We start from the raw sequence: 12515 nt of genomic DNA, 5'->3' as shown, positions 1-12515 counted from the left end.
GCATGGGCACTGCCCCGGCCACACAGGGCGCCGGGCCTTTAGAGAGTTCCATGGGAAATCCCCCGCCCATGCCCCCGGTACCCAAGTCTGTCCTTAGCACACTGTCTGTGCGGGGCTGAAGGTGCTGCTAGGCAGTGTGGCCTGTGGGAAATCGTGCGGTCCTCTGAGTGGCAGGGAGGGCTTCTGTTTCCCCGAACAGGTGCGCAGGGACCCTGTAAAACTGCTGTGACCTCTCAAGGGGGTCATGTGACCCCTCAAGTGTGGGGCAGCTGACCTCCCAAGGGTGGGTCACGGGACCCCTCAAGGACGGGTCACGTGACCCCAAAAGGGTGGGTCACGTGACCCCTCAGGGGTGGGTCACGTGACCCCAAAAGGGTGGGTCACGTGACCCCTCAGGTTTGGGTCACGTGACCCTTTGGGGGTGGGTCATGTGAAACCTCGGGGGTGGGTCACGTGACCCCTCAGGGGTGGGTCACGAGACCCCTCAGGGGTGGGTCACGTGACCCCTCAGGTTTGGGTCACGTGACCCCTTGGGGGTGGGTCATGTGACCCCTCGGGGGTGGGTCACGTGACCCCTCAGGGGTGGGTCACGAGACCCCTCAGGGGTGGGTCACGTGACCCCTCAGGGTTGGGTCACGAGACCCCTCAGGGGTGGGTCAGGAGACACCTAGCGGGTGAGTCCCGTGACCCGAGGAAGGCTTGTGGTGGGGAGCCTGAGTGCGCACGCGCGGCCCAAGTATAGGCCCGAAACCAGCCAGCCGCGGCTCGGAGAAAAGCCATCTCCTGGGGGCCTCCCCATGTTCCTCCTCTCCTCAACGAGGACCCCTTTACGGATGGAAGAAAAGGGGGATCTTCGCAGTGGTGGGTTCGGGCCAGAGGGGTCTGCGGGTTTGCCTGCACGTACGCCACGTGCTCGCACAACGGGCCCAGGTGTTTGAGCCCCGTGGAGGCAGAGGGCTCCTTATTGCTGGATGATAGTGTTCTGCAGGGTTAAGGGAGGGCGTGGGCACTCCCAGGGCGACAGAGGGCACCTGGCCTTTAGAGAGTTCCCTGGAAAATTCCCCGCCCAGGCCCCTGGTCCACAAGTCTATCCTGCGCACAGTGTCTGTGGGAGGCTGGGAGTGCTTCTGGGCAGTGTTCCCCAGCGGAAATCGCGTGGTCCTCTAGGTGGCAGGGAGGGCTCCTGTGTCCACGGACAGGTGCCCAGGGACCCGGTGGAACTGCTGTGACCTCTAAAGGGTGGGTCAGGTGAGCCGAGGTAGGTGTGTGCTTGGGCGCCTGAGTGCGCATGCGCAGCCCACGTATAGGCCCGAAACGAGCCAGCCGCGGCTCGGAGAAAAGCCATCTCCTGGGGGCCTCCCCATGTTCTTCCACTCCTCAAGCGTGACCCCTTTACGGATGGAAGAAAAGGGGGATCTTCGCAGTGGTGGGTTCGGGCCAGAGGGGTCGGCGGGTTTGCCTCCACGTACGCCAGGTGCCCGCACACCGGGCCCAGGTGTTTGTGCCCCGTGGAGGCAGAGGGCTGCTTATTGCTGGATGCAAGTGTCCTGCGGGGTCAAGGAACGGCATGGGCACTCCCCCGGCCACACAGGGCGCCGGGCCCTTATAGAGTTCCATGGGAAATCCCCCGCCCATGCCCCCTGTACCCAAGTCTGTCCTTAGCACACTGTCTGTGCGGGGCTGAAGGTGCTGCTAGGCAGTGTGGCCTGTGGGAAATCGTGCGGTCCTCTGAGTGGCAGGGAGGGCTTCTGTTTCCCCGAACAGGTGCGCAGGGACCCTGTAAAACTGCTGTGACCTCTCAAGGTGGTCATGTGACCCCTCAAGTGTGGGGCAGCTGACCTCCCAAGGGTGGGTCACGGGACCCCTCAAGGGTGGGTCACGAGACCCCTCAAGGACGGGTCACGTGACCCCAAATGGGTGGGTCAGGAGACTCCTCAAGGGTGGGTCACGTGACCCCAAAAGGGTGGGTCACGAGACTCCTCAAGGGTGGGTCACGTGACCCCTCGGGGGTGGGTCACGAGACCCCTCGGGGGTGGGTCATGAGACACCTCAAGGGTGAGTCCCGTGACCCGAGGAAGGCTTGTGATGGGGGGCCTGAGTGCGCACGCGCGGCCCACGTATAGGCCCGAAACCATCCAGCCTCGGCTCGGAGAAAAGCCACCTCCTCGGGGCCTCCCCAGGTTCTTCCAATCCTCGAGCGTGACCCCTTTACGGATGGAAGAAAAGGGGGATCTTCGCAGTGGTGGGTTCTGGCCAGAGGGGTCGGCGGGTTTGCCTCCACGTACGCCAGGTGCCCGCACACCGGGCCCAGGTGTTTGTGCCCCGTGGAGGCAGAGGGCTGCTTATTGCTGGATGCAAGTGTCCTGCGGGGTCAAGGAATGGCATGGGCACACCCCCCGCCACACAGGGCGCGGGGCCCTTAGAGAGTTCCATGGGAAATCCCCCGCCCATGCCCCCGGTACCCAAGTCTGTCCTTAGCACACTGTCTGTGCGGGGCTGAAGGTGCTGCTAGGCAGTGTGGCCTGTGGGAAATCGTGCGGTCCTCTGAGTGGCAGGGAGGGCTTCTGTTTCCCCGAACAGGTGCGCAGGGACCCTGTAAAACTGCTGTGACCTCTCAAGGTGGTCATGTGACCCCTCAAGTGTGGGGCTGCTGACCTCCCAAGGGTGCGTCACGGGACCCCTCAAGGACGGGTCACGTGACCCCAAAAGGCTGGGTCACGAGACTCCTCAAGGGTGGGTCACGTGACCCCTCTGGGGTGGGTCACGTGACCCCTCGGGGGTGGGTCACGAGACCCCTCAGGGGTGGGTCAGGAGACACCTCAAGGGTGAGTCCCGTGACCCGAGGAAGGCTTGTGGTGGGGAGCCTGAGTGCGCACGCGCGGCCCACGTATAGGCCCGAAACCAGCCAGCCGCGGCTCGGAGAAAAGCCACCTCCTCGGGGCCTCCCCAGGTTCTTCCAATCCTCGAGCGTGACCCCTTTACGGATGGAAGAAATGGGGGATCTTCGCAGTGGTGGGTTCGGGCCAGAGGGGTCGGCGGGTTTGCCTCCAAGTACGCCAGGTGCCCGCACACCGGGCCCAGGTGTTTGTGCCCCGTGGAGGCAGAGGGCTGCTTATTGCTGGATGCAAGTGTCCTGCGGGGTCAAGGAACGGCATGGGCACTCCCCCGGCCACACAGGGCGCCGGGCCCTTATAGAGTTCCATGGGAAATCCCCCGCCCATGCCCCCTGTACCCAAGTCTGTCCTTAGCACACTGTCTGTGCGGGGCTGAAGGTGCTGCTAGGCAGTGTGGCCTGTGGGAAATCGTGCGGTCCTCTGAGTGGCAGGGAGGGCTTCTGTTTCCCCGAACAGGTGAGCAGGGACCCTGTAAAACTGCTGTGACCTCTCAAGGTGGTCATGTGACCCCTCAAGTGTGGGGCAGCTGACCTCCCAAGGGTGGGTCACGGGACCCCTCAAGGGTGGGTCACGAGACCCCTCAAGGACGGGTCACGTGACCCCAAAAGGGTGGGTCAGGAGACTCCTCAAGGGTGGGTCACGTGACCCCAAAAGGGTGGGTCACGAGACTCCTCAAGGGTGGGTCACGTGACCCCTCAGGGGTAGGTCATGTGACCCTCGGGGGTGGGTCACGTGACCCCTCAGGGGTGGGTCACGAGACCCCTCAGGGGTGGGTCACGTGACCCCTCAGGGTTGGGTCACGTGACCCCTCGGGGGTGGGTCATGTGACCCCTCGAGGTGGGTCACGTGACCCCTCAGGGGTGGGTCACGAGACCCCTCAGGGGTGGGTCACGTGACCCCTCAGGTTTGGGTCACGTGACCCCTCGGGGGTGGGTCATGTGACCCCTCGTGGGTGGGTCACGTGACCCCTCAGGGGTGGGTCACGAGACCCCTCAGGGGTGGGTCACGTGACCGCTCAGGGTTGGGTCACCAGACCCCTCAGGTGTGGGTCAGGAGACACCTAGAGGGTGAGTCCCGTGACCCGAGGAAGGCTTGTGGTGGGGAGCCTGAGTGCGCACGCGCGGCCCAAGTATAGGCCCGAAACCAGCCAGCCCCGGCTCGGAGAAAAGCCATCTCCTGGGGGCCTCCCCATGTTCCTCCTCTCCTCAAGGAGGACCCCTTTACGGATGGAAGAAAAGGGGGATCTTCGCAGTGGTGGGTTCGGGCCAGAGGGGTCTGCGGGTTTGCCTGCACGTACGCCAGGTGCTCGCACAACGGGCCCAGGTGTTTGAGCCCCGTGGAGGCAGAGGGCTCCTTATTGCTGGATGATAGTGTTCTGCAGGGTTAAGGGAGGGCGTGGGCACTCCCAGGGCGACAGAGGGCACCTGGCCTTTAGAGAGTTCCCTGGAAAATTCCCCGCCCAGGCCCCTGGTCCACAAGTCTATCCTGCGCACAGTGTCTGTGGGAGGCTGGGAGTGCTTCTGGGCAGTGTTCCCCAGCGGAAATCGCGTGGTCCTCTAGGTGGCAGGGAGGGCTCCTGTGTCCACGGACAGGTGCCCAGGGACCCGGTGGAACTGCTGTGACCTCTAAAGGGTGGGTCAGGTGAGCCGAGGGAGGTGTGTGCTTGGGAGCCTGAGTGCGCATGCGCGGCCCACGTATAGGCCCGAAACGAGCCAGCCGCGGCTCGGAGAAAAGCCATCTCCTGGGGGCCTCCCCATGTTCTTCCACTCCTCAAGCGTGACCCCTTTACGGATGGAAGAAAAGGGGGATCTTCGCAGTGGTGGGTTCGGGCCAGAGGGGTCGGCGGGTTTGCCTCCACGTACGCCAGGTGCCCGCACACCGGGCCCAGGTGTTTGTGCCCCGTGGAGGCAGAGGGCTGCTTATTGCTGGATGCAAGTGTCCTGCGGGGTCAAGGAACGGCATGGGCACTCCCCCGGCCACACAGGGCGCCGGGCCCTTATAGAGTTCCATGGTAAATCCCCCGCCCATGCCCCCTGTACCCAAGTCTGTCCTTAGCACACTGTCTGTGCGGGGCTGAAGGTGCTGCTAGGCAGTGTGGCCTGTGGGAAATCGTGCGGTCCTCTGAGTGGCAGGGAGGGCTTCTGTTTCCCCGAACAGGTGCGCAGGGACCCTGTAAAACTGCTGTGACCTCTCAAGGTGGTCATGTGACCCCTCAAGTGTGGGGCAGCTGACCTCCCAAGGGTGGGTCACGGGACCCCTCAAGGGTGGGTCACGAGACCCCTCAAGGACGGGTCACGTGACCCCAAAAGGGTGGGTCAGGAGACTCCTCAAGGGTGGGTCACGTGACCCCAAAAGGGTGGGTCAGGAGACTCCTCAAGGGTGGGTCACGTGACCCCTCGGGGGTGGGTCACGAGACCCCTCGGGGGTGGGTCAGGAGACACCTCAAGGGTGAGTCCCGTGACCCGAGGAAGGCTTGTGATGGGGGGCCTGAGTGCGCACGCGCGGCCCACGTATAGGCCCGAAACCAGCCAGCCTCGGCTCGGAGAAAAGCCACCTCCTCGGGGCCTCCCCAGGTTCTTCCAATCCTCGAGCGTGACCCCTTTACGGATGGAAGAAAAGGGGGATCTTCGCAGTGGTGGGTTCTGGCCAGAGGGGTCGGCGGGTTTGCCTCCACGTACGCCAGGTGCCCGCACACCGGGCCCAGGTGTTTGTGCCCCGTGGAGGCAGAGGGCTGCTTATTGCTGGATGCAAGTGTCCTGCGGGGTCAAGGAATGGCATGGGCACTCCCCCCGCCACACAGGACGCGGGGCCCTTAGAGAGTTCCATGGGAAATCCCCCGCCCATGCCCCCGGTACCCAAGTCTGTCCTTAGCACACTGTCTGTGCGGGGCTGAAGGTGCTGCTAGGCAGTGTGGCCTGTGGGAAATCGTGCGGTCCTCTGAGTGGCAGGGAGGGCTTCTGTTTCCCCGAACAGGTGCGCAGGGACCCTGTAAAACTGCTGTGACCTCTCAAGGTGGTCATGTGACCCCTCAAGTGTGGGGCTGCTGACCTCCCAAGGGTGCGTCACGGGACCCCTCAAGGACGGGTCACGTGACCCCAAAAGGCTGGGTCACGAGACTCCTCAAGGGTGGGTCACGTGACCCCTCTGGGGTGGGTCACGTGACCCCTCGGGGGTGGGTCACGAGACCCCTCAGGGGTGGGTCAGGAGACACCTCAAGGGTGAGTCCCGTGACCCGAGGAAGGCTTGTGGTGGGGAGCCTGAGTGCGCACGCGCGGCCCAAGTATAGGCCCGAAACCAGCCAGCCCCGGCTCGGAGAAAAGCCACCTCCTCGGGGCCTCCCCAGGTTCTTCCAATCCTCGAGCGTGACCCCTTTACGGATGGAAGAAATGGGGGATCTTCGCAGTGGTGGGTTCGGGCCAGAGGGGTCGGCGGGTTTGCCTCCAAGTACGCCAGGTGTCCGCACACCGGGCCCAGGTGTTTGTGCCCCGTGGAGGCAGAGGGCTGCTTATTGCTGGATGCAAGTGTCCTGCGGGGTCAAGGAACGGCATGGGCACTCCCCCGGCCACACAGGGCGCCGGGCCCTTATAGAGTTCCATGGGAAATCCCCCGCCCATGCCCCTGTACCCAAGTCTGTCCTTAGCACACTGTCTGTGCGGGGCTGAAGGTGCTGCTAGGCAGTGTGGCCTGTGGGAAATCGTGCGGTCCTCTGAGTGGCAGGGAGGGCTTCTGTTTCCCCGAACAGGTGAGCAGGGACCCTGTAAAACTGCTGTGACCTCTCAAGGTGGTCATGTGACCCCTCAAGTGTGGGGCAGCTGACCTCCCAAGGGTGGGTCACGGGACCCCTCAAGGGTGGGTCACGAGACCCCTCAAGGACGGGTCACGTGACCCCAAAAGGGTGGGTCAGGAGACTCCTCAAGGGTGGGTCACGTGACCCCAAAAGGGTGGGTCACGAGACTCCTCAAGGGTGGGTCACGTGACCCCTCAGGGGTGGGTCATGTGACCCTCGGGGGTGGGTCGCGTGACCCCTCAGGGGTGGGTCACGAGACCCCTCAGGGGTGGGTCACGTGACCCCTCAGGGTTGGGTCACGTGACCCCTCGGGGGTGGGTCATGTGACCCCTCGAGGTGGGTCACGTGACCCCTCAGGGGTGGGTCACGAGACCCCGCAGGGGTGGGTCACGTGACCCCTCAGGTTTGGGTCACGTGACCCCTCGGGGGTGAGTCATGTGACCCCTCGTGGGTGGGTCACGTGACCCCTCAGGGGTGGGTCACGAGACCCCTCAGGGGTGGGTCACGTGACCGCTCAGGGTTGGGTCACCAGACCCCTCAGGTGTGGGTCAGGAGACACCTAGAGGGTGAGTCCCGTGACCCGAGGAAGGCTTGTGGTGGGGAGCCTGAGTGCGCACGCGCGGCCCAAGTATAGGCCCGAAACCAGCCAGCCCCGGCTCGGAGAAAAGCCATCTCCTGGGGGCCTCCCCATGTTCCTCCTCTCCTCAAGGAGGACCCCTTTACGGATGGAAGAAAAGGGGGATCTTCGCAGTGGTGGGTTTGGGCCAGAGGGGTCTGCGGGTTTGCCTGCACGTACGCCAGGTGCTCGCACAACGGGCCCAGGTGTTTGAGCCCCGTGGAGGCAGAGGGCTCCTTATTGCTGGATGATAGTGTTCTGCAGGGTTAAGGGAGGGCGTGGGCACTCCCAGGGCGACAGAGGGCACCTGGCCTTTAGAGAGTTCCCTGGAAAATTCCCCGCCCAGGCCCCTGGTCCACAAGTCTATCCTGCGCACAGTGTCTGTGGGAGGCTGGGAGTGCTTCTGGGCAGTGTTCCCCAGCGGAAATCGCGTGGTCCTCTAGGTGGCAGGGAGGGCTCCTGTGTCCACGGACAGGTGCCCAGGGACCCGGTGGAACTGCTGTGACCTCTAAAGGGTGGGTCAGGTGAGCCGAGGGAGGTGTGTGCTGGGGCGCCTGAGTGCGCATGCGCGGCCCACGTATAGGCCCGAAACGAGCCAGCCGCGGCTCGGAGAAAAGCCATCCCCTGGGGGCCTCCCCATGTTCTTCCACTCCTCAAGCGTGACCCCTTTACGGATGGAAGAAAAGGGGGATCTTCGCAGTGGTGGGTTCGGGCCAGAGGGGTCAGCGGGTTTGCCTCCACGTACGCCAGGTGCCCGCACACCGGGCCCAGGTGTTTGTGCCCCGTGGAGGCAGAGGGCTGCTTATTGCTGGATGCAAGTGTCCTGCGGGGTCAAGGAACGGCATGGGCACTGCCCCGGCCACACAGGGCGCCGGGCCTTTAGAGAGTTCCATGGGAAATCCCCCGCCCATGCCCCCGGTACCCAAGTCTGTCCTTAGCACACTGTCTGTGCGGGGCTGAAGGTGCTGCTAGGCAGTGTGGCCTGTGGGAAATCGTGCGGTCCTCTGAGTGGCAGGGAGGGCTTCTGTTTCCCCGAACAGGTGCGCAGGGACCCTGTAAAACTGCTGTGACCTCTCAAGGGGGTCATGTGACCCCTCAAGTGTGGGGCAGCTGACCTCCCAAGGGTGGGTCACGGGACCCCTCAAGGACGGGTCACGTGACCCCAAAAGGGTGGGTCACGTGACCCCTCAGGGGTGGGTCACGTGACCCCAAAAGGGTGGGTCACGTGACCCCTCAGGTTTGGGTCACGTGACCCCTTGGGGGTGGGTCATGTGACACCTCGGGGGTGGGTCACGTGACCCCTCAGGGGTGGGTCACGAGACCCCTCAGGGGTGGGTCACGTGACCCCTCAGGTTTGGGTCACGTGACCCCTTGGGGGTGGGTCATGTGACCCCTCGGGGGTGGGTCACGTGACCCCTCAGGGGTGGGTCACGAGACCCCTCAGGGGTGGGTCACGTGACCCCTCAGGGTTGGGTCACGAGACCCCTCAGGGGTGGGTCAGGAGACACCTAGCGGGTGAGTCCCGTGACCCGAGGAAGGCTTGTGGTGGGGAGCCTGAGTGCGCACGCGCGGCCCAAGTATAGGCCCGAAACCAGCCAGCCGCGGCTCGGAGAAAAGCCATCTCCTGGGGGCCTCCCCATGTTCCTCCTCTCCTCAACGAGGACCCCTTTACGGATGGAAGAAAAGGGGGATCTTCGCAGTGGTGGGTTCGGGCCAGAGGGGTCTGCGGGTTTGCCTGCACGTACGCCACGTGCTCGCACAACGGGCCCAGGTGTTTGAGCCCCGTGGAGGCAGAGGGCTCCTTATTGCTGGATGATAGTGTTCTGCAGGGTTAAGGGAGGGCGTGGGCACTCCCAGGGCGACAGAGGGCACCTGGCCTTTAGAGAGTTCCCTGGAAAATTCCCCGCCCAGGCCCCTGGTCCACAAGTCTATCCTGCGCACAGTGTCTGTGGGAGGCTGGGAGTGCTTCTGGGCAGTGTTCCCCAGCGGAAATCGCGTGGTCCTCTAGGTGGCAGGGAGGGCTCCTGTGTCCACGGACAGGTGCCCAGGGACCCGGTGGAACTGCTGTGACCTCTAAAGGGTGGGTCAGGTGAGCCGAGGTAGGTGTGTGCTTGGGCGCCTGAGTGCGCATGCGCAGCCCACGTATAGGCCCGAAACGAGCCAGCCGCGGCTCGGAGAAAAGCCATCTCCTGGGGGCCTCCCCATGTTCTTCCACTCCTCAAGCGTGACCCCTTTACGGATGGAAGAAAAGGGGGATCTTCGCAGTGGTGGGTTCGGGCCAGAGGGGTCGGCGGGTTTGCCTCCACGTACGCCAGGTGCCCGCACACCGGGCCCAGGTGTTTGTGCCCCGTGGAGGCAGAGGGCTGCTTATTGCTGGATGCAAGTGTCCTGCGGGGTCAAGGAACGGCATGGGCACTCCCCCGGCCACACAGGGCGCCGGGCCCTTATAGAGTTCCATGGGAAATCCCCCGCCCATGCCCCCTGTACCCAAGTCTGTCCTTAGCACACTGTCTGTGCGGGGCTGAAGGTGCTGCTAGGCAGTGTGGCCTGTGGGAAATCGTGCGGTCCTCTGAGTGGCAGGGAGGGCTTCTGTTTCCCCGAACAGGTGCGCAGGGACCCTGTAAAACTGCTGTGACCTCTCAAGGTGGTCATGTGACCCCTCAAGTGTGGGGCAGCTGACCTCCCAAGGGTGGGTCACGGGACCCCTCAAGGGTGGGTCACGAGACCCCTCAAGGACGGGTCACGTGACCCCAAATGGGTGGGTCAGGAGACTCCTCAAGGGTGGGTCACGTGACCCCAAAAGGGTGGGTCACGAGACTCCTCAAGGGTGGGTCACGTGACCCCTCGGGGGTGGGTCACGAGACCCCTCGGGGGTGGGTCATGAGACACCTCAAGGGTGAGTCCCGTGACCCGAGGAAGGCTTGTGATGGGGGGCCTGAGTGCGCACGCGCGGCCCACGTATAGGCCCGAAACCATCCAGCCTCGGCTCGGAGAAAAGCCACCTCCTCGGGGCCTCCCCAGGTTCTTCCAATCCTCGAGCGTGACCCCTTTACGGATGGAAGAAAAGGGGGATCTTCGCAGTGGTGGGTTCTGGCCAGAGGGGTCGGCGGGTTTGCCTCCACGTACGCCAGGTGCCCGCACACCGGGCCCAGGTGTTTGTGCCCCGTGGAGGCAGAGGGCTGCTTATTGCTGGATGCAAGTGTCCTGCGGGGTCAAGGAATGGCATGGGCACACCCCCCGCCACACAGGGCGCGGGGCCCTTAGAGAGTTCCATGGGAAATCCCCCGCCCATGCCCCCGGTACCCAAGTCTGTCCTTAGCACACTGTCTGTGCGGGGCTGAAGGTGCTGCTAGGCAGTGTGGCCTGTGGGAAATCGTGCGGTCCTCTGAGTGGCAGGGAGGGCTTCTGTTTCCCCGAACAGGTGCGCAGGGACCCTGTAAAACTGCTGTGACCTCTCAAGGTGGTCATGTGACCCCTCAAGTGTGGGGCTGCTGACCTCCCAAGGGTGCGTCACGGGACCCCTCAAGGACGGGTCACGTGACCCCAAAAGGCTGGGTCACGAGACTCCTCAAGGGTGGGTCACGTGACCCCTCTGGGGTGGGTCACGTGACCCCTCGGGGGTGGGTCACGAGACCCCTCAGGGGTGGGTCAGGAGACACCTCAAGGGTGAGTCCCGTGACCCGAGGAAGGCTTGTGGTGGGGAGCCTGAGTGCGCACGCGCGGCCCACGTATAGGCCCGAAACCAGCCAGCCGCGGCTCGGAGAAAAGCCACCTCCTCGGGGCCTCCCCAGGTTCTTCCAATCCTCGAGCGTGACCCCTTTACGGATGGAAGAAATGGGGGATCTTCGCAGTGGTGGGTTCGGGCCAGAGGGGTCGGCGGGTTTGCCTCCAAGTACGCCAGGTGCCCGCACACCGGGCCCAGGTGTTTGTGCCCCGTGGAGGCAGAGGGCTGCTTATTGCTGGATGCAAGTGTCCTGCGGGGTCAAGGAACGGCCATGGGCACTCCCCCCGGCCACACAGGGCGCCGGGCCCTTATAGAGTTCCATGGGAAATCCCCCGCCCATGCCCCCCTGTACCCAAGTCTGTCCTTAGCCACACTGTCTGTGCGGGGCTGAAGGTGCTGCTAGGCAGTGTGGCCTGTGGGAAATCGTGCGGTCCTCTGAGTGGCAGGGAGAGGGCTTCTGTTTCCCCGAACAGGTGAGCAGGGACCCTGTAAAAACTGCTGTGACCTCTCAAGGTGGTCATGTGACCCCTCAAGTGTGGGGCAGCTGACCTCCCAAGGGTGGGTCACGGGACCCCTCAAGGGTGGGTCACGAGACCCCTCAAGGACGGGTCACGTGACCCCAAAAGGGTGGGTCAGGAGACTCCTCAAGGGTGGGTCACGTGACCCCAAAAGGGTGGGTCACGAGACTCCTCAAGGGTGGGTCACGTGACCCCTCAGGGGTAGGTCATGTGACCCTCGGGGGTGGGTCACGTGACCCCTCAGGGGTGGGTCACGAGACCCCTCAGGGGTGGGTCACGTGACCCCTCAGGGTTGGGTCACGTGACCCCTCGGGGGTGGGTCATGTGACCCCTCGAGGTGGGTCACGTGACCCCTCAGGGGTGGGTCACGAGACCCCTCAGGGGTGGGTCACGTGACCCCTCAGGTTTGGGTCACGTGACCCCTCGGGGGTGGGTCATGTGACCCCTCGTGGGTGGGTCACGTGACCCCTCAGGGGTGGGGTCACGAGACCCCTCAGGGGTGGGTCACGTGACCGCTCAGGGTTGGGTCACCAGACCCCTCAGGTGTGGGTCAGGAGACACCTAGAGGGTGAGTCCCGTGACCCGAGGAAGGCTTGTGGTGGGGAGCCTGATGGTGCGCACGCCGCGGCCCAAGTATAGGCCCGAAACCAGCCAGCCCCGGCTCGGAGAAAAGCCATCTCCTGGGGGCCTCCCCATGTTCCTCCTCTCCTCAAGGAGGACCCCTTTACGGATGGAAGAAAAGGGGGATCTTCGCAGTGGTGGGTTCGGGCCAGAGGGTCTGCGGGTTTGCCTGCACGTACGCCAGGTGCTCGCACAACGGGCCCAGGTGTTTGAGCCCCGTGGAGGCAGAGGGCTCCTTATTGCTGGATGATAGTGTTCTGCAGGGTTAAGGGAGGGCGTGGGCACTCCCAGGCCAGGGCGACAGAGGGCACCTGGCCTTTAGAGAGTTCCCTGGAAAAATTCCCCGCCCAGGCCC

The sequence above is a fragment of the Desmodus rotundus genome, chromosome 12, assembly GCF_022682495.2.
Source record: "Desmodus rotundus isolate HL8 chromosome 12, HLdesRot8A.1, whole genome shotgun sequence".
NCBI classification, from domain to species: domain Eukaryota; kingdom Metazoa; phylum Chordata; class Mammalia; order Chiroptera; family Phyllostomidae; genus Desmodus; species Desmodus rotundus.
The sequence above is the reverse complement of the archived record's forward strand: the minus strand, read 5'-3'. Positions refer to the sequence as shown.